This window comes from Mytilus edulis, unplaced genomic scaffold (assembly GCF_963676685.1).
Source record: "Mytilus edulis unplaced genomic scaffold, xbMytEdul2.2 SCAFFOLD_120, whole genome shotgun sequence".
NCBI lineage: Eukaryota > Metazoa > Mollusca > Bivalvia > Mytilida > Mytilidae > Mytilus > Mytilus edulis.
This window is the reverse complement of record NW_027268638.1, coordinates 51,526-75,694: the sequence shown is the minus strand read 5'-3', so window position 1 is coordinate 75,694 and position 24,169 is coordinate 51,526. Positions and strand designations below refer to the sequence as shown.

The following is a 24,169-nucleotide window of genomic DNA, read 5'->3' as shown; positions in this document are numbered from 1 at the left end:
ACTTTATATATCAAACATTTTGACACTTCTGTGTCTACGACCATATCACGTTGAAAACACCGGTTCTCGTCCGATCACCGAAGTTAAGCAACGTCGAGCCCGGTTAGTACTTGGATGGGTGACCGCCTGGGAATACCGGGTGTTGTAGACATTTTTTGTACCTATAATTTTGCATTTCTACCAAACAATTAATGTAAAGTTTTGCTTCTGAAAAAATCTGTTTTATATAAATTTCTTTTCAAAAATGCTACTACCTAACCTTATATATCAAAAATTTTAACACTTCTGTGTCTACGACCATATCACGTTGAAAACACCGGTTCTCGTCCGATCACCGAAGTTAAGCAACGTCGAGCCCGGTTAGTACTTGGATGGGTGACCGCCTGGGAATACCGGGTGTTGTAGACATTTTTTTACTTATAATTTTGCATTCCTACCAAACATAATTGTTCTATGATTTTTTTTACTAATTTACTTGGATGTAATATTCAACATATCTAGCTATCAATGAATGAAGAAAACAGAAAATAAATCATTCATAAATTTATTTATTTTTCAATACCCATCTGCATGGTGAAATATTTTTACGTGAAATACATGCAAGTCAAGTTATATACACTTAAGAATTCCACTCCTTCCACATGCATGTGGCTACATATATATATTTTTTTTTTAAATTAGGTCGTCTGTGATAATATGGTATCCGCCTTTTGTCGTCATTTGAAATCGCCTCTTTCTTTTTGACCAGGGCTTATATGATTCACTATTTTTCTGAAAGAATTCTGATTAGCAAAAATTCATTATAGCAAAAACAAATAATAAACAATAAATACTAATTATAGCTTGTAAAGTTCCAGTAAAAAATTCGAATATTTGAAACGTCTTTCATCTCGGTCAAGGAAGTCCCGCTTTCGAAGTTTGCCATCTTTGTGTGCTTTCATATCGAAGGCAAAATCTAAATTTTTGGGAAGTCTCTTTATTTCTACGTATATCTGAAAGCAAAAACATATAAAGAAATGATTTTACTACAAAGGTATATCATTTTTACGGCACAATCTAGTTTTTGTGAAATAATACAACACGTTTTCTGATGAAGAATCGCACGAGAGAAATTGACAAGTTGTACATTAATCGTAAATATTTCTTTACTCGTGGTATTTTGTTTAATTCTTATGACATATTCTGAAAGAAAAATTCCTGCTGAAGATTTTCGTGTATGATTTATATATCAAAACGTACAATTTATTTGAAACAAATGATTAAAACTTGTCGAACAAGCACACAGATTTTCTTGTCGATCTGTTTGAATTAGATTGTCATGAAAGTTTAAGGGTGCTCTCGTCGAGGTCCGCGTTAGATAGATAATTACACTATGTCAGTGAGGTTTGGAAAATATTTCAGATATCCGCAAAACTATAATTGAACCATCAAGTCAAGACATAAGTGATTTAAAAAACTGGGAAAACCTAATCACAGAGATACGGCATATAGCGGACAAACATGGGGATATCTCTGTTCCCATCATGAGACTCTTTCAAAAATTTGTCAGAGAGCAATTTAGTAAAGAAATAACAGTTGACGTCATTTAAAGATAATATAAGCAACAATTAATTTAAATAATTAATTAACCGTAATGGGGCTACACATTTTACAGTGGAATGCGCGATCACTTTATGCGAACGCTAATTCCCTCAAACATTACTTAGACACACATAATAACCCAGAAATTATTTGTGTACAAGAAACTCGTTTTAAAGATAATAGGTACATAAAACTACAAGGCTACCACCCACCAATCATTCGAAATAGAAAGACACCGATTCAACCTAAAGGTAAAAATAAAAAGAAACCTCAAATAGGAGGAGGAGTAGCAATTTATGTTTCGATTCAAGTTAATTTTTCACAACTTAATTTTAATACTGATAACATAGAAGTAGTAGGCGTATCTGTAAACTGTCAAAATAATAAGATTAATATAGTTAATGTGTATAGACCCCCTAGTCAAGATATTAAATTTGATGAATATCAAGAAGTTTTGCATAACTTATCAGATAATATAGTGCTACTTGGAGATTTTAATAGTAGATCCTCGATGTGGGGGTCTAGCACAACAGATAGCAATGGTAACATAATTGAAAAAGTCATAGATCAAAATAACATGATAATTTTAAACGACGGTACAGGAACATATCAAACTGTAACAGGCAACCGAACACAAATAGATCTAACATTAGTCTCCGCATCGTTAGCCAATGACAGTCAATGGTCAGTTTTAGATGAGCAACTAGGTTCTGATCACTTCCCAGTACTCACCGTATTAAATGCAAAACCGGTTAAAAATAAAGTTTGCACTCCACAAAGGTGGGTGTACGATAAAGCTGACTGGCACAGGTTCACTACCCTTTGTAACGAAATAAATATAGATAATATCAAACATGACGATATTGAAATCTTTAATCAAAATCTTTGTGAAGTGGTGACTAAAATCGCAGATGAAACAATCCCAAAAACCAGTGGTACTATACATACAAGAAAAAACTGTCCCTGGTGGAACGATGATTGCACAAATGCCAAAAAAAATAAGCGTCATAAACATAGGGTATATGATAAATCAAAATCAGAAGAAAATCATGAATTATATAAAACTGCAGTCAAGGAGTTTAAACGTGTCACAGATAAGGCAAAAACTGACTACTGGCAAAATTTCTGTGACAAACTAAACTATAAAACTAACGTAAAAACAGTTTGGAACACAGTTAAAGGTCTTAAAGGGGCAAAATCATCCACCCTACCTACACTTATTAATGACACCAAACAAGCGGTTTCTAATGTAGATAAAGCAAACATGCTCGCCGGAACTTTTGCAGAAGCATCCAGTGACAATAACCTAGATCCCAAATTCAGAACTCATAAATTAAAAACCGAAATAGAAAATCCGATTAATAGGGATGATGATGAGCAACATAATAGGTCAAAATTTAATATACCATTCAACAAAAACGAACTTTATAAGGTGCTTAAGACTAAAAAGACAACTGCGCCCGGTGATGACCGTATAACATATGAAATGTTCAAGCATATGCCTGAAAGTATGATCGATATTATGTTACAATTAATAAATAAAGTGTGGGTAACTGGTCAACTTCCCCACAGCTGGAAACATGCAAATGTAATCCCTATACTAAAACCTAATAAAAATAAATCTGACCCTAAATCCTACAGACCGATTTCTCTTACATCAAATTTTTGTAAACTAATGGAAAGCATGGTTAATGTTAGACTTAAACATCTACTAACGGAGAAAAATATAATAGATGAAACACAAAGTGGGTTCCGTGAAGGTCGCTCCACATTAGACCACTTACTGCGACTTGAGACAGACATTAAAAAAGCTAAAGTTCGTAAACAATTTCTACTAGCCATATTTCTCGATATTGAAAAGGCATTTGACTTAGTATGGCGTTTTGGTCTATTAAAAAAGTGCAAAGATTACGGTATAAATGGGAGATTATTTAACTTCATAAAAGACTTTTTGCAAGATAGAAAAATTCAAGTTAAAGTAAATCAAGAATCCTCAGACGAATATGATCTTAACAATGGTATCCCGCAAGGTAGTGTCATCAGTCCCACATTATTTAACATCATGATAAATGATCTAGTAGGTCTGGCAAAAAAACCCGCAGTAATGTCACAATTTGCTGACGACAGTGCTATGTGGTACCGAGGTGGAAATATTAAACATTTAACAAAAAAAATGCAAGAAACCCTTAATAACATAAGTGCATGGTCTAAAAAATGGGGTTTTAAGATATCTAAAACCAAAACGATAGGAGTAATATTTGGAGATCGTCATGTTTTTTCAGTTAACCTAATGCTAGATAACGAACCAATCAAATTCCAGAATCATGTCAAGTTTCTTGGTCTCATATTTGATAGAAAGCTAACATGGAATAAACACGTAAACTATTTACAAGAAAGATCTAAAGCAATATTAAACGTTCTAAGGTATGTTCAAGCAAATAATTATGGCATGGGTACTGATTCTCTTCTCATGCTATACAAATCTCTTCTTAGATCGGTACTTGACTATGGATGTCAAGCGTTTAATTCAGCATCTTTAACTGTAAAATCTAAATTAGATATAATACAAGCTAAAGCTCTTCGCATAGTGTTAGGGGCCCATAAATCGACCCCGTTAGAAACAATACTAGCAGAATCTGGCGAAATGCCATTACAATTAAGAAGGGACCACCTTTCTCTTAAATATTATGCTCGTACTAAACAAAATCCATCAAATCCAGCCAATCAATTAGTAGATGACTGTATTGAATATCAAATTTATAATCATAAATGGAATGACCATAACATACCTTACGGATTCAGAGTCCAAAATCTACTTAAAGATAACGAACTAGACAAAATAAAGATGGTTACTAAAAATATTCAAGATCCACCCCCATGGATTATAGGTCAAGCAAAAACATCCAGCAACATAAAAAACAGCCTCAGTAAAAAAGAAAATCCGCATATCATTAAGACTAAAGCGTTAGAGTACATCGACAATGCATATAAAAATCATTTAAAAATTTACACCGATGGCTCAAAAGACCCAGCTTCGGGTAAAACTGGATATGCTTTTCTAATCCCATCAAAGTTGATTGCAAGCTATAAACGAACGTCAGACAATCTTTCCGTTTACACCACAGAAATGACGGCCATATATCAATCATTAAAGTGGGTATTCTCCAATCAACAGCCAGGGCAAAAAGTTGTTATTCTAACTGATTCATATAGTTCAATCCAATCTATAAATAATAATGCATCAAGTAGACCCGATATTCTAGAACCAATTCAAATACTGGCTTGTCGTCTAAAACAAAAAAATATAGAAGTAACCATAGAATGGATACCAGCGCATGTTGGTATCCTAGGTAATGAACAGGTTGACAAACTAGCTAAATTAGCACTAAGTAATGATAAGATTGACCTTAACTTGAGTCTTAGTGCAAATGAATTCATTGCAATAACAACAGCATTATATAAGAAAAAGTGGCAAGCTAGATGGGATAACACATGCTCCCTATGGAGTCGTTCTATAAATACTGCAGTAAATAAAAAACCCAACTTTTATCAAGGTAATCGATTTCATGCAAAAACAATAACTAGACTTAGGTTGGGTACTACTCTATTACCTGGGCAACTAGGCCAGTACATACGCAATGTCTCTCCAATATGCAATACATGCGGCATTAAAGAGGATATAGAACACGTACTAGTAAACTGTATTAATCATTCACAAGCGAGACAAAATTTGCAATCAAACTTGGACAAGGTTCAAATACAAAATATTAATACCAAAATATTACTAGATCCTCCTAAAGACAAACAACAATATGTCTGGTCGTGCTTAGTACAATATTTAACAGAAATTGATTATCATAAATTTATATAAGTATATATATATAAAAAAAAACAGGCATAGAAATAAAATAATTAAAATACACTGCAAGAGTTATCCGGGTCAGTGACTCAGAAATGGAGTCAGGCCGTAACCGGCAGTCAAAAACTAAATCTTCACTTCAAATACAGTACGTACTAAAGAAAAGATCGTTAAGAAGACCAGCTACACTGCAAGAGTTATCCGGGGTCAGTGACTCAGAAATGGAGTCAGGCCATAACCGGCAGTACAGAAGGCTCTTCAAGACGACTTACCACAACATCATTAAATAGGCAAAACACACTGCAAGAGTTATCCAGGTCAGTGACTCAGAAATGGAGTCAGGCCATAACCGGCAGTAAAAATCAAATCTTCAATACAAATACAGTACGTACTTACCAGAAAAGATCGTTAAGAAGACCAACTACTCTGCAAGAGTTATCCGGGGTCAGTGACTCAGAAATGGAGTCAGGCCATAACCGGCAGTACAGATGGATCTTCAAGACGACTTACCACAGCATCATTAAAGGGGCAAAACATACTGCAAGAGTTATCCGGGTCAGTGACTCAGAAATGGAGTCAGGCCATAACCGGCAGTAAAAATTAAATCTTTAAGACAAATAAAATCCAAATTAAATATGATTTAAAAAAAAAAAAAAAATAATAATAATAATAAAAAAATAATCCTTTGAAATAATTTAACATATTTAAAATTAGATAAAATGAATGTAGGGATAAGTTAATTAAACTATTGAAATTATGCTAACTAAACAAGAACGCACGATAACCTTTGGCTTTTTTTTTCCAAATTCGCGGCACCCCAAATTATTTTTGTTTCTACTTTTGGTCATTATATAAATTTTTCATGTCATTAAGCCGCAAGTCAAATCTAAGACTTAAAAAATGGTACTTCGCAAGATCTGGTTTGCGCTAATCCAGTTTTAATTAGCGTGGGGCACTGTCTTCCTGCGGATAAGTGTTCCAGTGTACTAGCACTCTAAAGTCCTGCAACTACGGTAGGCTAGCACAAAGCAGTCAAAATTTACATACACCCTTTGGTTTTTTATTTATTTTATTTTATTTTATTTCACTTTTCTTTTTTTCTAGTACATACAAAACATCCCACTAATTATTTTTGCAAAACTCACATACACAAATTTAGGCTTATTGTGGTTTATACATGATATTTGGCATATAAATTCACATACACAATTTGGCATATCAAAATTATCCGCTCTTTACTTGGCTGCTGGTGTACCAGGACAACGTTGCTGCCGTTCACTGCTGTTTGCTTGGCCAAGCTTTCCTCCTGTTCCTACTTCCGGTGGCTCCATGTTTAATAATTATTTATTTATTTTGTTTTATTTTATTTTTATTTTTATACAAAATTATTTCTATATTATTTTATTATATTTATTTTTATAATCTTTTATTATTTTTTATTATATTATTATCTACTTAATCTTAAAATGTTTACTTTTTTTTATTCATTTATTTATCCAAATTTTTGCCTTTTAAATTTTTGTTTTTATTAAACTTTCTTATCATTCTAAATTATTTAAATTACCACATGGTAAAAATATAAATTATTTAATGCCCAAAAAGGCGCAAGCCAGGGCCGACCGTGCAAGGGCTGTATAGCCAGTCAAGGTCGTTAAAAACTTCCATTTGTTGTTTGGAAAACATTGTAATCTGTCGTTCATTCGCACACATCGTTCAACAACCAAAACCGCAAAATGTCAGACGCACCAGCACCAGTAGTAAAGACCCCAGCTAAGTCACCAAAGAAGAAAGTTGCAGCTAAACCAAAGAAAGTAGCTACTCATCCAAAATACAGCGAGATGGTCGGAAAGGCTATATCTGCTTTGAAAGAGCGTGGAGGCTCCAGCCGTCAAGCCATCCTTAAGTATATCTTAGCAAACTTCAGCGTTGGTAGCGATGCAAAAACAGTAAACACTCACTTGAAGTTAGCTCTGAAATCAGGAGTGAAGAGCAATAGCTTGAAACAGTCGAAGGGTACCGGCGCTTCTGGAAGCTTTAAGATTGGGGAAGTGGCTAAACCAGCTAAGAAACCAGCAAAGAAAGTAGTTAAACCTAAAGCCGCCAAGCCAAAGAAGGCAAAGACACCTACCAAAAAGACTGCCGCAAAGAAACCAGCAGGTGAAAAGAAAGCAGCTAAACCAAAAGCAAAGAAACCAGCTGCAAAGAAACCTGCTGCAAAACCTGCTGCCAAATCTGCAAAGAAAGCCACAAAATCTCCCAAGAAGACAAAGGCTGCAGCTAAACCAAAGAAGGCAAAGACACCAAAGAAGAAGTAAATAAAGGAAGCATCCTGATGCTTTTAAAGCTTAAACAGCCCTTTTAAGGGCTACCAAAATTTTTCAAAAAGAGTCTGAAATTGTTGCATGGTATTAGTCACAAATAAAATATAGCTTGTCCCATATTCTAAATCTCTCTGTCTTCTCTGCAATTTTTTTCTACTATAAAGTCCATGTGTACTTGCCTAGTTTTACTATCTTCCACTCTCTGGATCGTGCAGTAAGTGTTTAGTTTTGCTTCTATCTTAAACCTGAAATTTTTTTTTATACAAATTCTAGATCTGTTCAAAATTGCTACTTCCTAACTTTATATATCAAACATTTTGACACTTCTGTGTCTACGACCATATCACGTTGAAAACACCGGTTCTCGTCCGATCACCGAAGTTAAGCAACGTCGAGCCCGGTTAGTACTTGGATGGGTGACCGCCTGGGAATACCGGGTGTTGTAGACATTTTTTGTACCTATAATTTTGCATTTCTACCAAACAATTAATGTAAAGTTTTGCTTCTGAAAAAATCTGTTTTATATAAATTTCTTTTCAAAAATGCTACTACCTAACCTTATATATCAAAAATTTTAACACTTCTGTGTCTACGACCATATCACGTTGAAAACACCGGTTCTCGTCCGATCACCGAAGTTAAGCAACGTCGAGCCCGGTTAGTACTTGGATGGGTGACCGCCTGGGAATACCGGGTGTTGTAGACATTTTTTTACTTATAATTTTGCATTCCTACCAAACATAATTGTTCTATGATTTTTTTTACTAATTTACTTGGATGTAATATTCAACATATCTAGCTATCAATGAATGAAGAAAACAGAAAATAAATCATTCATAAATTTATTTATTTTTCAATACCCATCTGCATGGTGAAATATTTTTACGTGAAATACATGCAAGTCAAGTTATATACACTTAAGAATTCCACTCCTTCCACATGCATGTGGCTACATATATATTTTTTTTTTTTAAATTAGGTCGTCTGTGATAATATGGTATCCGCCTTTTGTCGTCATTTGAAATCGCCTCTTTCTTTTTGACCAGGGCTTATATGATTCACTATTTTTCTGAAAGAATTCTGATTAGCAAAAATTCATTATAGCAAAAACAAATAATAAACAATAAATACTAATTATAGCTTGTAAAGTTCCAGTAAAAAATTCGAATATTTGAAACGTCTTTCATCTCGGTCAAGGAAGTCCCGCTTTCGAAGTTTGCCATCTTTGTGTGCTTTCATATCGAAGGCAAAATCTAAATTTTTGGGAAGTCTCTTTATTTCTACGTATATCTGAAAGCAAAAACATATAAAGAAATGATTTTACTACAAAGGTATATCATTTTTACGGCACAATCTAGTTTTTGTGAAATAATACAACACGTTTTCTGATGAAGAATCGCACGAGAGAAATTGACAAGTTGTACATTAATCGTAAATATTTCTTTACTCGTGGTATTTTGTTTAATTCTTATGACATATTCTGAAAGAAAAATTCCTGCTGAAGATTTTCGTGTATGATTTATATATCAAAACGTACAATTTATTTGAAACAAATGATTAAAACTTGTCGAACAAGCACACAGATTTTCTTGTCGATCTGTTTGAATTAGATTGTCATGAAAGTTTAAGGGTGCTCTCGTCGAGGTCCGCGTTAGATAGATAATTACACTATGTCAGTGAGGTTTGGAAAACATTGTAATCTGTCGTTCATTCGCACACATCGTTCAACAACCAAAACCGCAAAATGTCAGACGCACCAGCACCAGTAGTAAAGACCCCAGCTAAGTCACCAAAGAAGAAAGTTGCAGCTAAACCAAAGAAAGTAGCTACTCATCCAAAATACAGCGAGATGGTCGGAAAGGCTATATCTGCTTTGAAAGAGCGTGGAGGCTCCAGCCGTCAAGCCATCCTTAAGTATATCTTAGCAAACTTCAGCGTTGGTAGCGATGCAAAAACAGTAAACACTCACTTGAAGTTAGCTCTGAAATCAGGAGTGAAGAGCAATAGCTTGAAACAGTCGAAGGGTACCGGCGCTTCTGGAAGCTTTAAGATTGGGGAAGTGGCTAAACCAGCTAAGAAACCAGCAAAGAAAGTAGTTAAACCTAAAGCCGCCAAGCCAAAGAAGGCAAAGACACCTACCAAAAAGACTGCCGCAAAGAAACCTGCAGCAAAGAAACCAGCAGGTGAAAAGAAAGCAGCTAAACCAAAAGCAAAGAAACCAGCTGCAAAGAAACCTGCTGCAAAACCTGCTGCCAAATCTGCAAAGAAAGCCACAAAATCTCCCAAGAAGACAAAGGCTGCAGCTAAACCAAAGAAGGCAAAGACACCAAAGAAGAAGTAAATAAAGGAAGCATCCTGATGCTTTTAAAGCTTAAACAGCCCTTTTAAGGGCTACCAAAATTTTTCAAAAAGAGTCTGAAATTGTTGCATGGTATTAGTCACAAATAAAATATAGCTTGTCCCATATTCTAAATCTCTCTGTCTTCTCTGCAATTTTTTTCTACTATAAAGTCCATGTGTACTTGCCTAGTTTTACTATCTTCCACTCTCTGGATCGTGCAGTAAGTGTTTAGTTTTGCTTCTATCTTAAACCTGAAATTTTTTTTTATACAAATTCTAGATCTGTTCAAAATTGCTACTTCCTAACTTTATATATCAAACATTTTGACACTTCTGTGTCTACGACCATATCACGTTGAAAACACCGGTTCTCGTCCGATCACCGAAGTTAAGCAACGTCGAGCCCGGTTAGTACTTGGATGGGTGACCGCCTGGGAATACCGGGTGTTGTAGACATTTTTTGTACCTATAATTTTGCATTTCTACCAAACAATTAATGTAAAGTTTTGCTTCTGAAAAAATCTGTTTTATATAAATTTCTTTTCAAAAATGCTACTACCTAACCTTATATATCAAAAATTTTAACACTTCTGTGTCTACGACCATATCACGTTGAAAACACCGGTTCTCGTCCGATCACCGAAGTTAAGCAACGTCGAGCCCGGTTAGTACTTGGATGGGTGACCGCCTGGGAATACCGGGTGTTGTAGACATTTTTTTACTTATAATTTTGCATTCCTACCAAACATAATTGTTCTATGATTTTTTTTACTAATTTACTTGGATGTAATATTCAACATATCTAGCTATCAATGAATGAAGAAAACAGAAAATAAATCATTCATAAATTTATTTATTTTTCAATACCCATCTGCATGGTGAAATATTTTTACGTGAAATACATGCAAGTCAAGTTATATACACTTAAGAATTCCACTCCTTCCACATGCATGTGGCTACATATATATATTTTTTTTTTAAATTAGGTCGTCTGTGATAATATGGTATCCGCCTTTTGTCGTCATTTGAAATCGCCTCTTTCTTTTTGACCAGGGCTTATATGATTCACTATTTTTCTGAAAGAATTCTGATTAGCAAAAATTCATTATAGCAAAAACAAATAATAAACAATAAATACTAATTATAGCTTGTAAAGTTCCAGTAAAAAATTCGAATATTTGAAACGTCTTTCATCTCGGTCAAGGAAGTCCCGCTTTCGAAGTTTGCCATCTTTGTGTGCTTTCATATCGAAGGCAAAATCTAAATTTTTGGGAAGTCTCTTTATTTCTACGTATATCTGAAAGCAAAAACATATAAAGAAATGATTTTACTACAAAGGTATATCATTTTTACGGCACAATCTAGTTTTTGTGAAATAATACAACACGTTTTCTGATGAAGAATCGCACGAGAGAAATTGACAAGTTGTACATTAATCGTAAATATTTCTTTACTCGTGGTATTTTGTTTAATTCTTATGACATATTCTGAAAGAAAAATTCCTGCTGAAGATTTTCGTGTATGATTTATATATCAAAACGTACAATTTATTTGAAACAAATGATTAAAACTTGTCGAACAAGCACACAGATTTTCTTGTCGATCTGTTTGAATTAGATTGTCATGAAAGTTTAAGGGTGCTCTCGTCGAGGTCCGCGTTAGATAGATAATTACACTATGTCAGTGAGGTTTGGAAAACATTGTAATCTGTCGTTCATTCGCACACATCGTTCAACAACCAAAACCGCAAAATGTCAGACGCACCAGCACCAGTAGTAAAGACCCCAGCTAAGTCACCAAAGAAGAAAGTTGCAGCTAAACCAAAGAAAGTAGCTACTCATCCAAAATACAGCGAGATGGTCGGAAAGGCTATATCTGCTTTGAAAGAGCGTGGAGGCTCCAGCCGTCAAGCCATCCTTAAGTATATCTTAGCAAACTTCAGCGTTGGTAGCGATGCAAAAACAGTAAACACTCACTTGAAGTTAGCTCTGAAATCAGGAGTGAAGAGCAATAGCTTGAAACAGTCGAAGGGTACCGGCGCTTCTGGAAGCTTTAAGATTGGGGAAGTGGCTAAACCAGCTAAGAAACCAGCAAAGAAAGTAGTTAAACCTAAAGCCGCCAAGCCAAAGAAGGCAAAGACACCTACCAAAAAGACTGCCGCAAAGAAACCTGCAGCAAAGAAACCAGCAGGTGAAAAGAAAGCAGCTAAACCAAAAGCAAAGAAACCAGCTGCAAAGAAACCAGCTGCAAAGAAACCTGCTGCAAAACCTGCTGCCAAATCTGCAAAGAAAGCCACAAAATCTCCCAAGAAGACAAAGGCTGCAGCTAAACCAAAGAAGGCAAAGACACCAAAGAAGAAGTAAATAAAGGAAGCATCCTGATGCTTTTAAAGCTTAAACAGCCCTTTTAAGGGCTACCAAAATTTTTCAAAAAGAGTCTGAAATTGTTGCATGGTATTAGTCACAAATAAAATATAGCTTGTCCCATATTCTAAATCTCTCTGTCTTCTCTGCAATTTTTTTCTACTATAAAGTCCATGTGTACTTGCCTAGTTTTACTATCTTCCACTCTCTGGATCGTGCAGTAAGTGTTTAGTTTTGCTTCTATCTTAAACCTGAAATTTTTTTTTATACAAATTCTAGATCTGTTCAAAATTGCTACTTCCTAACTTTATATATCAAACATTTTGACACTTCTGTGTCTACGACCATATCACGTTGAAAACACCGGTTCTCGTCCGATCACCGAAGTTAAGCAACGTCGAGCCCGGTTAGTACTTGGATGGGTGACCGCCTGGGAATACCGGGTGTTGTAGACATTTTTTGTACCTATAATTTTGCATTTCTACCAAACAATTAATGTAAAGTTTTGCTTCTGAAAAAATCTGTTTTATATAAATTTCTTTTCAAAAATGCTACTACCTAACCTTATATATCAAAAATTTTAACACTTCTGTGTCTACGACCATATCACGTTGAAAACACCGGTTCTCGTCCGATCACCGAAGTTAAGCAACGTCGAGCCCGGTTAGTACTTGGATGGGTGACCGCCTGGGAATACCGGGTGTTGTAGACATTTTTTTACTTATAATTTTGCATTCCTACCAAACATAATTGTTCTATGATTTTTTTTACTAATTTACTTGGATGTAATATTCAACATATCTAGCTATCAATGAATGAAGAAAACAGAAAATAAATCATTCATAAATTTATTTATTTTTCAATACCCATCTGCATGGTGAAATATTTTTACGTGAAATACATGCAAGTCAAGTTATATACACTTAAGAATTCCACTCCTTCCACATGCATGTGGCTACATATATATATTTTTTTTTTAAATTAGGTCGTCTGTGATAATATGGTATCCGCCTTTTGTCGTCATTTGAAATCGCCTCTTTCTTTTTGACCAGGGCTTATATGATTCACTATTTTTCTGAAAGAATTCTGATTAGCAAAAATTCATTATAGCAAAAACAAATAATAAACAATAAATACTAATTATAGCTTGTAAAGTTCCAGTAAAAAATTCGAATATTTGAAACGTCTTTCATCTCGGTCAAGGAAGTCCCGCTTTCGAAGTTTGCCATCTTTGTGTGCTTTCATATCGAAGGCAAAATCTAAATTTTTGGGAAGTCTCTTTATTTCTACGTATATCTGAAAGCAAAAACATATAAAGAAATGATTTTACTACAAAGGTATATCATTTTTACGGCACAATCTAGTTTTTGTGAAATAATACAACACGTTTTCTGATGAAGAATCGCACGAGAGAAATTGACAAGTTGTACATTAATCGTAAATATTTCTTTACTCGTGGTATTTTGTTTAATTCTTATGACATATTCTGAAAGAAAAATTCCTGCTGAAGATTTTCGTGTATGATTTATATATCAAAACGTACAATTTATTTGAAACAAATGATTAAAACTTGTCGAACAAGCACACAGATTTTCTTGTCGATCTGTTTGAATTAGATTGTCATGAAAGTTTAAGGGTGCTCTCGTCGAGGTCCGCGTTAGATAGATAATTACACTATGTCAGTGAGGTTTGGAAAACATTGTAATCTGTCGTTCATTCGCACACATCGTTCAACAACCAAAACCGCAAAATGTCAGACGCACCAGCACCAGTAGTAAAGACCCCAGCTAAGTCACCAAAGAAGAAAGTTGCAGCTAAACCAAAGAAAGTAGCTACTCATCCAAAATACAGCGAGATGGTCGGAAAGGCTATATCTGCTTTGAAAGAGCGTGGAGGCTCCAGCCGTCAAGCCATCCTTAAGTATATCTTAGCAAACTTCAGCGTTGGTAGCGATGCAAAAACAGTAAACACTCACTTGAAGTTAGCTCTGAAATCAGGAGTGAAGAGCAATAGCTTGAAACAGTCGAAGGGTACCGGCGCTTCTGGAAGCTTTAAGATTGGGGAAGTGGCTAAACCAGCTAAGAAACCAGCAAAGAAAGTAGTTAAACCTAAAGCCGCCAAGCCAAAGAAGGCAAAGACACCTACCAAAAAGACTGCCGCAAAGAAACCTGCAGCAAAGAAACCAGCAGGTGAAAAGAAAGCAGCTAAACCAAAAGCAAAGAAACCAGCTGCAAAGAAACCTGCTGCAAAACCTGCTGCCAAATCTGCAAAGAAAGCCACAAAATCTCCCAAGAAGACAAAGGCTGCAGCTAAACCAAAGAAGGCAAAGACACCAAAGAAGAAGTAAATAAAGGAAGCATCCTGATGCTTTTAAAGCTTAAACAGCCCTTTTAAGGGCTACCAAAATTTTTCAAAAAGAGTCTGAAATTGTTGCATGGTATTAGTCACAAATAAAATATAGCTTGTCCCATATTCTAAATCTCTCTGTCTTCTCTGCAATTTTTTTCTACTATAAAGTCCATGTGTACTTGCCTAGTTTTACTATCTTCCACTCTCTGGATCGTGCAGTAAGTGTTTAGTTTTGCTTCTATCTTAAACCTGAAATTTTTTTTTATACAAATTCTAGATCTGTTCAAAATTGCTACTTCCTAACTTTATATATCAAACATTTTGACACTTCTGTGTCTACGACCATATCACGTTGAAAACACCGGTTCTCGTCCGATCACCGAAGTTAAGCAACGTCGAGCCCGGTTAGTACTTGGATGGGTGACCGCCTGGGAATACCGGGTGTTGTAGACATTTTTTGTACCTATAATTTTGCATTTCTACCAAACAATTAATGTAAAGTTTTGCTTCTGAAAAAATCTGTTTTATATAAATTTCTTTTCAAAAATGCTACTACCTAACCTTATATATCAAAAATTTTAACACTTCTGTGTCTACGACCATATCACGTTGAAAACACCGGTTCTCGTCCGATCACCGAAGTTAAGCAACGTCGAGCCCGGTTAGTACTTGGATGGGTGACCGCCTGGGAATACCGGGTGTTGTAGACATTTTTTTACTTATAATTTTGCATTCCTACCAAACATAATTGTTCTATGATTTTTTTTACTAATTTACTTGGATGTAATATTCAACATATCTAGCTATCAATGAATGAAGAAAACAGAAAATAAATCATTCATAAATTTATTTATTTTTCAATACCCATCTGCATGGTGAAATATTTTTACGTGAAATACATGCAAGTCAAGTTATATACACTTAAGAATTCCACTCCTTCCACATGCATGTGGCTACATATATATATTTTTTTTTTAAATTAGGTCGTCTGTGATAATATGGTATCCGCCTTTTGTCGTCATTTGAAATCGCCTCTTTCTTTTTGACCAGGGCTTATATGATTCACTATTTTTCTGAAAGAATTCTGATTAGCAAAAATTCATTATAGCAAAAACAAATAATAAACAATAAATACTAATTATAGCTTGTAAAGTTCCAGTAAAAAATTCGAATATTTGAAACGTCTTTCATCTCGGTCAAGGAAGTCCCGCTTTCGAAGTTTGCCATCTTTGTGTGCTTTCATATCGAAGGCAAAATCTAAATTTTTGGGAAGTCTCTTTATTTCTACGTATATCTGAAAGCAAAAACATATAAAGAAATGATTTTACTACAAAGGTATATCATTTTTACGGCACAATCTAGTTTTTGTGAAATAATACAACACGTTTTCTGATGAAGAATCGCACGAGAGAAATTGACAAGTTGTACATTAATCGTAAATATTTCTTTACTCGTGGTATTTTGTTTAATTCTTATGACATATTCTGAAAGAAAAATTCCTGCTGAAGATTTTCGTGTATGATTTATATATCAAAACGTACAATTTATTTGAAACAAATGATTAAAACTTGTCGAACAAGCACACAGATTTTCTTGTCGATCTGTTTGAATTAGATTGTCATGAAAGTTTAAGGGTGCTCTCGTCGAGGTCCGCGTTAGATAGATAATTACACTATGTCAGTGAGGTTTGGAAAACATTGTAATCTGTCGTTCATTCGCACACATCGTTCAACAACCAAAACCGCAAAATGTCAGACGCACCAGCACCAGTAGTAAAGACCCCAGCTAAGTCACCAAAGAAGAAAGTTGCAGCTAAACCAAAGAAAGTAGCTACTCATCCAAAATACAGCGAGATGGTCGGAAAGGCTATATCTGCTTTGAAAGAGCGTGGAGGCTCCAGCCGTCAAGCCATCCTTAAGTATATCTTAGCAAACTTCAGCGTTGGTAGCGATGCAAAAACAGTAAACACTCACTTGAAGTTAGCTCTGAAATCAGGAGTGAAGAGCAATAGCTTGAAACAGTCGAAGGGTACCGGCGCTTCTGGAAGCTTTAAGATTGGGGAAGTGGCTAAACCAGCTAAGAAACCAGCAAAGAAAGTAGTTAAACCTAAAGCCGCCAAGCCAAAGAAGGCAAAGACACCTACCAAAAAGACTGCCGCAAAGAAACCTGCAGCAAAGAAACCAGCAGGTGAAAAGAAAGCAGCTAAACCAAAAGCAAAGAAACCAGCTGCAAAGAAACCTGCTGCAAAACCTGCTGCCAAATCTGCAAAGAAAGCCACAAAATCTCCCAAGAAGACAAAGGCTGCAGCTAAACCAAAGAAGGCAAAGACACCAAAGAAGAAGTAAATAAAGGAAGCATCCTGATGCTTTTAAAGCTTAAACAGCCCTTTTAAGGGCTACCAAAATTTTTCAAAAAGAGTCTGAAATTGTTGCATGGTATTAGTCACAAATAAAATATAGCTTGTCCCATATTCTAAATCTCTCTGTCTTCTCTGCAATTTTTTTCTACTATAAAGTCCATGTGTACTTGCCTAGTTTTACTATCTTCCACTCTCTGGATCGTGCAGTAAGTGTTTAGTTTTGCTTCTATCTTAAACCTGAAATTTTTTTTTATACAAATTCTAGATCTGTTCAAAATTGCTACTTCCTAACTTTATATATCAAACATTTTGACACTTCTGTGTCTACGACCATATCACGTTGAAAACACCGGTTCTCGTCCGATCACCGAAGTTAAGCAACGTCGAGCCCGGTTAGTACTTGGATGGGTGACCGCCTGGGAATACCGGGTGTTGTAGACATTTTTTGTACCTATAATTTTGCATTTCTACCAAACAATTAATGTAAAGTTTTGCTTCTGAAAAAATCTGTTTTATATAAATTTCTTTTCAAAAATGCTACTACCTAACCTTATATATCAAAAATTTTAACACTTCTGTGTCTACGACCATATCACGTTGAAAACACCGGTTCTCGTCCGATCACCGAAGTTAAGCAACGTCGAGCCCGGTTAGTACTTGGATGGGTGACCGCCTGGGAATACCGGGTGTTGTAGACATTTTTTTACTTATAATTTTGCATTCCTACCAAACATAATTGTTCTATGATTTTTTTTACTAATTTACTTGGATGTAATATTCAACATATCTAGCTATCAATGAATGAAGAAAACAGAAAATAAATCATTCATAAATTTATTTATTTTTCAATACCCATCTGCATGGTGAAATATTTTTACGTGAAATACATGCAAGTCAAGTTATATACACTTAAGAATTCCACTCCTTCCACATGCATGTGGCTACATATATATATTTTTTTTTTAAATTAGGTCGTCTGTGATAATATGGTATCCGCCTTTTGTCGTCATTTGAAATCGCCTCTTTCTTTTTGACCAGGGCTTATATGATTCACTATTTTTCTGAAAGAATTCTGATTAGCAAAAATTCATTATAGCAAAAACAAATAATAAACAATAAATACTAATTATAGCTTGTAAAGTTCCAGTAAAAAATTCGAATATTTGAAACGTCTTTCATCTCGGTCAAGGAAGTCCCGCTTTCGAAGTTTGCCATCTTTGTGTGCTTTCATATCGAAGGCAAAATCTAAATTTTTGGGAAGTCTCTTTATTTCTACGTATATCTGAAAGCAAAAACATATAAAGAAATGATTTTACTACAAAGGTATATCATTTTTACGGCACAATCTAGTTTTTGTGAAATAATACAACACGTTTTCTGATGAAGAATCGCACGAGAGAAATTGACAAGTTGTACATTAATCGTAAATATTTCTTTACTCGTGGTATTTTGTTTAATTCTTATGACATATTCTGAAAGAAAAATTCCTGCTGAAGATTTTCGTGTATGATTTATATATCAAAACGTACAATTTATTTGAAACAAATGATTAAAACTTGTCGAACAAGCACACAGATTTTCTTGTCGATCTGTTTGAATTAGATTGTCATGAAAGTTTAAGGGTGCTCTCGTCGAGGTCCGCGTTAGATAGATAATTACACTATGTCAGTGAGGTTTGGAAAACATTGTAATCTGTCGTTCATTCGCACACATCGTTCAACAACCAAAACCGCAAAATGTCAGACGCACCAGCACCAGTAGTAAAGACCCCAGCTAAGTCACCAAAGAAGAAAGTTGCAGCTAAACCAAAGAAAGTAGCTACTCATCCAAAATACAGCGAGATGGTCGGAAAGGCTATATCTGCTTTGAAAGAGCGTGGAGGCTCCAGCCGTCAAGCCATCCTTAAGTATATCTTAGCAAACTTCAGCGTTGGTAGCGATGCAAAAACAGTAAACACTCACTTGAAGTTAGCTCTGAAATCAGGAGTGAAGAGCAATAGCTTGAAACAGTCGAAGGGTACCGGCGCTTCTGGAAGCTTTAAGATTGGGGAAGTGGCTAAACCAGCTAAGAAACCAGCAAAGAAAGTAGTTAAACCTAAAGCCGCCAAGCCAAAGAAGGCAAAGACACCTACCAAAAAGACTGCCGCAAAGAAACCTGCAGCAAAGAAACCAGCAGGTGAAAAGAAAGCAGCTAAACCAAAAGCAAAGAAACCAGCTGCAAAGAAACCTGCTGCAAAACCTGCTGCCAAATCTGCAAAGAAAGCCACAAAATCTCCCAAGAAGACAAAGGCTGCAGCTAAACCAAAGAAGGCAAAGACACCAAAGAAGAAGTAAATAAAGGAAGCATCCTGATGCTTTTAAAGCTTAAACAGCCCTTTTAAGGGCTACCAAAATTTTTCAAAAAGAGTCTGAAATTGTTGCATGGTATTAGTCACAAATAAAATATAGCTTGTCCCATATTCTAAATCTCTCTGTCTTCTCTGCAATTTTTTTCTACTATAAAGTCCATGTGTACTTGCCTAGTTTTACTATCTTCCACTCTCTGGATCGTGCAGTAAGTGTTTAGTTTTGCTTCTATCTTAAACCTGAAATTTTTTTTTATACAAATTCTAGATCTGTTCAAAATTGCTACTTCCTAACTTTATATATCAAACATTTTGACACTTCTGTGTCTACGACCATATCACGTTGAAAACACCGGTTCTCGTCCGATCACCGAAGTTAAGCAACGTCGAGCCCGGTTAGTACTTGGATGGGTGACCGCCTGGGAATACCGGGTGTTGTAGACATTTTTTGTACCTATAATTTTGCATTTCTACCAAACAATTAATGTAAAGTTTTGCTTCTGAAAAAATCTGTTTTATATAAATTTCTTTTCAAAAATGCTACTACCTAACCTTATATATCAAAAATTTTAACACTTCTGTGTCTACGACCATATCACGTTGAAAACACCGGTTCTCGTCCGATCACCGAAGTTAAGCAACGTCGAGCCCGGTTAGTACTTGGATGGGTGACCGCCTGGGAATACCGGGTGTTGTAGACATTTTTTTACTTATAATTTTGCATTCCTACCAAACATAATTGTTCTATGATTTTTTTTACTAATTTACTTGGATGTAATATTCAACATATCTAGCTATCAATGAATGAAGAAAACAGAAAATAAATCATTCATAAATTTATTTATTTTTCAATACCCATCTGCATGGTGAAATATTTTTACGTGAAATACATGCAAGTCAAGTTATATACACTTAAGAATTCCACTCCTTCCACATGCATGTGGCTACATATATATATTTTTTTTTTAAATTAGGTCGTCTGTGATAATATGGTATCCGCCTTTTGTCGTCATTTGAAATCGCCTCTTTCTTTTTGACCAGGGCTTATATGATTCACTATTTTTCTGAAAGAATTCTGATTAGCAAAAATTCATTATAGCAAAAACAAATAATAAACAATAAATACTAATTATAGCTTGTAAAGTTCCAGTAAAAAATTCGAATATTTGAAACGTCTTTCATCTCGGTCAAGGAAGTCCCGCTTTCGAAGTTTGCCATCTTTGTGTGCTTTCATATCGAAGGCAAAATCTAAATTTTTGGGAAGTCTCTTTATTTCTACGTATATCTGAAAGCAAAAACATATAAAGAAATGATTTTACTACAAAGGTATATCATTTTTACGGCACAATCTAGTTTTTGTGAAATAATACAACACGTTTTCTGATGAAGAATCGCACGAGAGAAATTGACAAGTTGTACATTAATCGTAAATATTTCTTTACTCGTGGTATTTTGTTTAATTCTTATGACATATTCTGAAAGAAAAATTCCTGCTGAAGATTTTCGTGTATGATTTATATATCAAAACGTACAATTTATTTGAAACAAATGATTAAAACTTGTCGAACAAGCACACAGATTTTCTTGTCGATCTGTTTGAATTAGATTGTCATGAAAGTTTAAGGGTGCTCTCGTCGAGGTCCGCGTTAGATAGATAATTACACTATGTCAGTGAGGTTTGGAAAACATTGTAATCTGTCGTTCATTCGCACACATCGTTCAACAACCAAAACCGCAAAATGTCAGACGCACCAGCACCAGTAGTAAAGACCCCAGCTAAGTCACCAAAGAAGAAAGTTGCAGCTAAACCAAAGAAAGTAGCTACTCATCCAAAATACAGCGAGATGGTCGGAAAGGCTATATCTGCTTTGAAAGAGCGTGGAGGCTCCAGCCGTCAAGCCATCCTTAAGTATATCTTAGCAAACTTCAGCGTTGGTAGCGATGCAAAAACAGTAAACACTCACTTGAAGTTAGCTCTGAAATCAGGAGTGAAGAGCAATAGCTTGAAACAGTCGAAGGGTACCGGCGCTTCTGGAAGCTTTAAGATTGGGGAAGTGGCTAAACCAGCTAAGAAACCAGCAAAGAAAGTAGTTAAACCTAAAGCCGCCAAGCCAAAGAAGGCAAAGACACCTACCAAAAAGACTGCCGCAAAGAAACCTGCAGCAAAGAAACCAGCAGGTGAAAAGAAAGCAGCTAAACCAAAAGCAAAGAAACCAGCTGCAAAGAAACCTGCTGCAAAACCTGCTGCCAAATCTGCAAAGAAAGCCACAAAATCTCCCAAGAAGACAAAGGCTGCAGCTAAACCAAAGAAGGCAAAGACACCAAAGAAGAAGTAAATAAAGGAAGCATCCTGATGCTTTTAAAGCTTAAACAGCCCTTTTAAGGGCTACCAAAATTTTTCAAAAAGAGTCTGAAATTGTTGCATGGTATTAGTCACAAATAAAATATAGCTTGTCCCATATTCTAAATCTCTCTGTCTTCTCTGCAATTTTTTTCTACTATAAAGTCCATGTGTACTTGCCTAGTTTTACTATCTTCCACTCTCTGGATCGTGCAGTAAGTGTTTAGTTTTGCTTCTATCTTAAACCTGAAATTTTTTTTTATACAAATTCTAGATCTGTTCAAAATTGCTACTTCCTAACTTTATATATCAAACATTTTGACACTTCTGTGTCTACGACCATATCACGTTGAAAACACCGGTTCTCGTCCGATCACCGAAGTTAAGCAACGTCGAGCCCGGTTAGTACTTGGATGGGTGACCGCCTGGGAATACCGGGTGTTGTAGACATTTTTTGTACCTATAATTTTGCATTTCTACCAAACAATTAATGTAAAGTTTTGCTTCTGAAAAAATCTGTTTTATATAAATTTCTTTTCAAAAATGCTACTACCTAACCTTATATATCAAAAATTTTAACACTTCTGTGTCTACGACCATATCACGTTGAAAACACCGGTTCTCGTCCGATCACCGAAGTTAAGCAACGTCGAGCCCGGTTAGTACTTGGATGGGTGACCGCCTGGGAATACCGGGTGTTGTAGACATTTTTTTACTTATAATTTTGCATTCCTACCAAACATAATTGTTCTATGATTTTTTTTACTAATTTACTTGGATGTAATATTCAACATATCTAGCTATCAATGAATGAAGAAAACAGAAAATAAATCATTCATAAATTTATTTATTTTTCAATACCCATCTGCATGGTGAAATATTTTTACGTGAAATACATGCAAGTCAAGTTATATACACTTAAGAATTCCACTCCTTCCACATGCATGTGGCTACATATATATTTTTTTTTTTTAAATTAGGTCGTCTGTGATAATATGGTATCCGCCTTTTGTCGTCATTTGAAATCGCCTCTTTCTTTTTGACCAGGGCTTATATGATTCACTATTTTTCTGAAAGAATTCTGATTAGCAAAAATTCATTATAGCAAAAACAAATAATAAACAATAAATACTAATTATAGCTTGTAAAGTTCCAGTAAAAAATTCGAATATTTGAAACGTCTTTCATCTCGGTCAAGGAAGTCCCGCTTTCGAAGTTTGCCATCTTTGTGTGCTTTCATATCGAAGGCAAAATCTAAATTTTTGGGAAGTCTCTTTATTTCTACGTATATCTGAAAGCAAAAACATATAAAGAAATGATTTTACTACAAAGGTATATCATTTTTACGGCACAATCTAGTTTTTGTGAAATAATACAACACGTTTTCTGATGAAGAATCGCACGAGAGAAATTGACAAGTTGTACATTAATCGTAAATATTTCTTTACTCGTGGTATTTTGTTTAATTCTTATGACATATTCTGAAAGAAAAATTCCTGCTGAAGATTTTCGTGTATGATTTATATATCAAAACGTACAATTTATTTGAAACAAATGATTAAAACTTGTCGAACAAGCACACAGATTTTCTTGTCGATCTGTTTGAATTAGATTGTCATGAAAGTTTAAGGGTGCTCTCGTCGAGGTCCGCGTTAGATAGATAATTACACTATGTCAGTGAGGTTTGGAAAACATTGTAATCTGTCGTTCATTCGCACACATCGTTCAACAACCAAAACCGCAAAATGTCAGACGCACCAACACCAGTAGTAAAGACCCCAGCTAAGTCACCAAAGAAGAAAGTTGCAGCTAAACCAAAGAAAGTAGCTACTCATCCAAAATACAGCGAGATGGTCGGAAAGGCTATATCTGCTTTGAAAGAGCGTGGAGGCTCCAGCCGTCAAGCCATCCTTAAGTATATCTTAGCAAACTTCAGCGTTGGTAGCGATGCAAAAACAGTAAACACTCACTTGAAGTTAGCTCTGAAATCAGGAGTGAAGAGCAATAGCTTGAAACAGTCGAAGGGTACCGGCGCTTCTGGAAGCTTTAAGATTGGGGAAGTGGCTAAACCAGCTAAGAAACCAGCAAAGAAAGTAGTTAAACCTAAAGCCGCCAAGCCAAAGAAGGCAAAGACACCTACCAAAAAGACTGCCGCAAAGAAACCTGCAGCAAAGAAACCAGCAGGTGAAAAGAAAGCAGCTAAACCAAAAGCAAAGAAACCAGCTGCAAAGAAACCTGCTGCAAAACCTGCTGCCAAATCTGCAAAGAAAGCCACAAAATCTCCCAAGAAGACAAAGGCTGCAGCTAAACCA

At 35.4% G+C, this 24,169-nt stretch overlaps 16 non-coding genes across 16 annotated transcripts; all 16 read left to right on the top strand.

Moving 5' to 3' along the window:
* The first annotated feature begins 32 nt into the window (after nt 1–32).
* On the top strand, nt 33–151 carry LOC139508083 (5S ribosomal RNA). Its single transcript, XR_011661033.1, has one exon. It is a non-coding gene; the product is annotated as a 5S ribosomal RNA (ribosomal RNA).
* Nucleotides 152–289: 138 nt separating this feature from the next.
* On the top strand, nt 290–408 carry LOC139508082 (5S ribosomal RNA). The gene has a single exon (XR_011661032.1). It is a non-coding gene; the product is annotated as a 5S ribosomal RNA (ribosomal RNA).
* Nucleotides 409–8,091: 7,683 nt separating this feature from the next.
* LOC139508081 (5S ribosomal RNA) lies at nt 8,092–8,210 on the top strand. Its single transcript, XR_011661031.1, has one exon. It is a non-coding gene; the product is annotated as a 5S ribosomal RNA (ribosomal RNA).
* A 138-nt stretch (nt 8,211–8,348) lies between these two features.
* LOC139508159 (5S ribosomal RNA) lies at nt 8,349–8,467 on the top strand. The gene has a single exon (XR_011661109.1). It is a non-coding gene; the product is annotated as a 5S ribosomal RNA (ribosomal RNA).
* Nucleotides 8,468–10,438: 1,971 nt separating this feature from the next.
* On the top strand, nt 10,439–10,557 carry LOC139508158 (5S ribosomal RNA). Its single transcript, XR_011661108.1, has one exon. It is a non-coding gene; the product is annotated as a 5S ribosomal RNA (ribosomal RNA).
* Nucleotides 10,558–10,695: 138 nt separating this feature from the next.
* On the top strand, nt 10,696–10,814 carry LOC139508157 (5S ribosomal RNA). The gene has a single exon (XR_011661106.1). It is a non-coding gene; the product is annotated as a 5S ribosomal RNA (ribosomal RNA).
* A 1,986-nt stretch (nt 10,815–12,800) lies between these two features.
* Nucleotides 12,801–12,919, top strand: LOC139508156 (5S ribosomal RNA). The gene has a single exon (XR_011661105.1). It is a non-coding gene; the product is annotated as a 5S ribosomal RNA (ribosomal RNA).
* A 138-nt stretch (nt 12,920–13,057) lies between these two features.
* On the top strand, nt 13,058–13,176 carry LOC139508155 (5S ribosomal RNA). The gene has a single exon (XR_011661104.1). It is a non-coding gene; the product is annotated as a 5S ribosomal RNA (ribosomal RNA).
* A 1,971-nt stretch (nt 13,177–15,147) lies between these two features.
* On the top strand, nt 15,148–15,266 carry LOC139508153 (5S ribosomal RNA). Its single transcript, XR_011661102.1, has one exon. It is a non-coding gene; the product is annotated as a 5S ribosomal RNA (ribosomal RNA).
* Nucleotides 15,267–15,404: 138 nt separating this feature from the next.
* LOC139508151 (5S ribosomal RNA) lies at nt 15,405–15,523 on the top strand. Its single transcript, XR_011661101.1, has one exon. It is a non-coding gene; the product is annotated as a 5S ribosomal RNA (ribosomal RNA).
* A 1,971-nt stretch (nt 15,524–17,494) lies between these two features.
* On the top strand, nt 17,495–17,613 carry LOC139508150 (5S ribosomal RNA). The gene has a single exon (XR_011661100.1). It is a non-coding gene; the product is annotated as a 5S ribosomal RNA (ribosomal RNA).
* Nucleotides 17,614–17,751: 138 nt separating this feature from the next.
* On the top strand, nt 17,752–17,870 carry LOC139508149 (5S ribosomal RNA). The gene has a single exon (XR_011661099.1). It is a non-coding gene; the product is annotated as a 5S ribosomal RNA (ribosomal RNA).
* A 1,971-nt stretch (nt 17,871–19,841) lies between these two features.
* On the top strand, nt 19,842–19,960 carry LOC139508148 (5S ribosomal RNA). The gene has a single exon (XR_011661098.1). It is a non-coding gene; the product is annotated as a 5S ribosomal RNA (ribosomal RNA).
* A 138-nt stretch (nt 19,961–20,098) lies between these two features.
* Nucleotides 20,099–20,217, top strand: LOC139508147 (5S ribosomal RNA). The gene has a single exon (XR_011661097.1). It is a non-coding gene; the product is annotated as a 5S ribosomal RNA (ribosomal RNA).
* A 1,971-nt stretch (nt 20,218–22,188) lies between these two features.
* LOC139508146 (5S ribosomal RNA) lies at nt 22,189–22,307 on the top strand. Its single transcript, XR_011661095.1, has one exon. It is a non-coding gene; the product is annotated as a 5S ribosomal RNA (ribosomal RNA).
* Nucleotides 22,308–22,445: 138 nt separating this feature from the next.
* LOC139508145 (5S ribosomal RNA) lies at nt 22,446–22,564 on the top strand. Its single transcript, XR_011661094.1, has one exon. It is a non-coding gene; the product is annotated as a 5S ribosomal RNA (ribosomal RNA).
* The last annotated feature ends 1,605 nt before the right edge of the window (nt 22,565–24,169 follow it).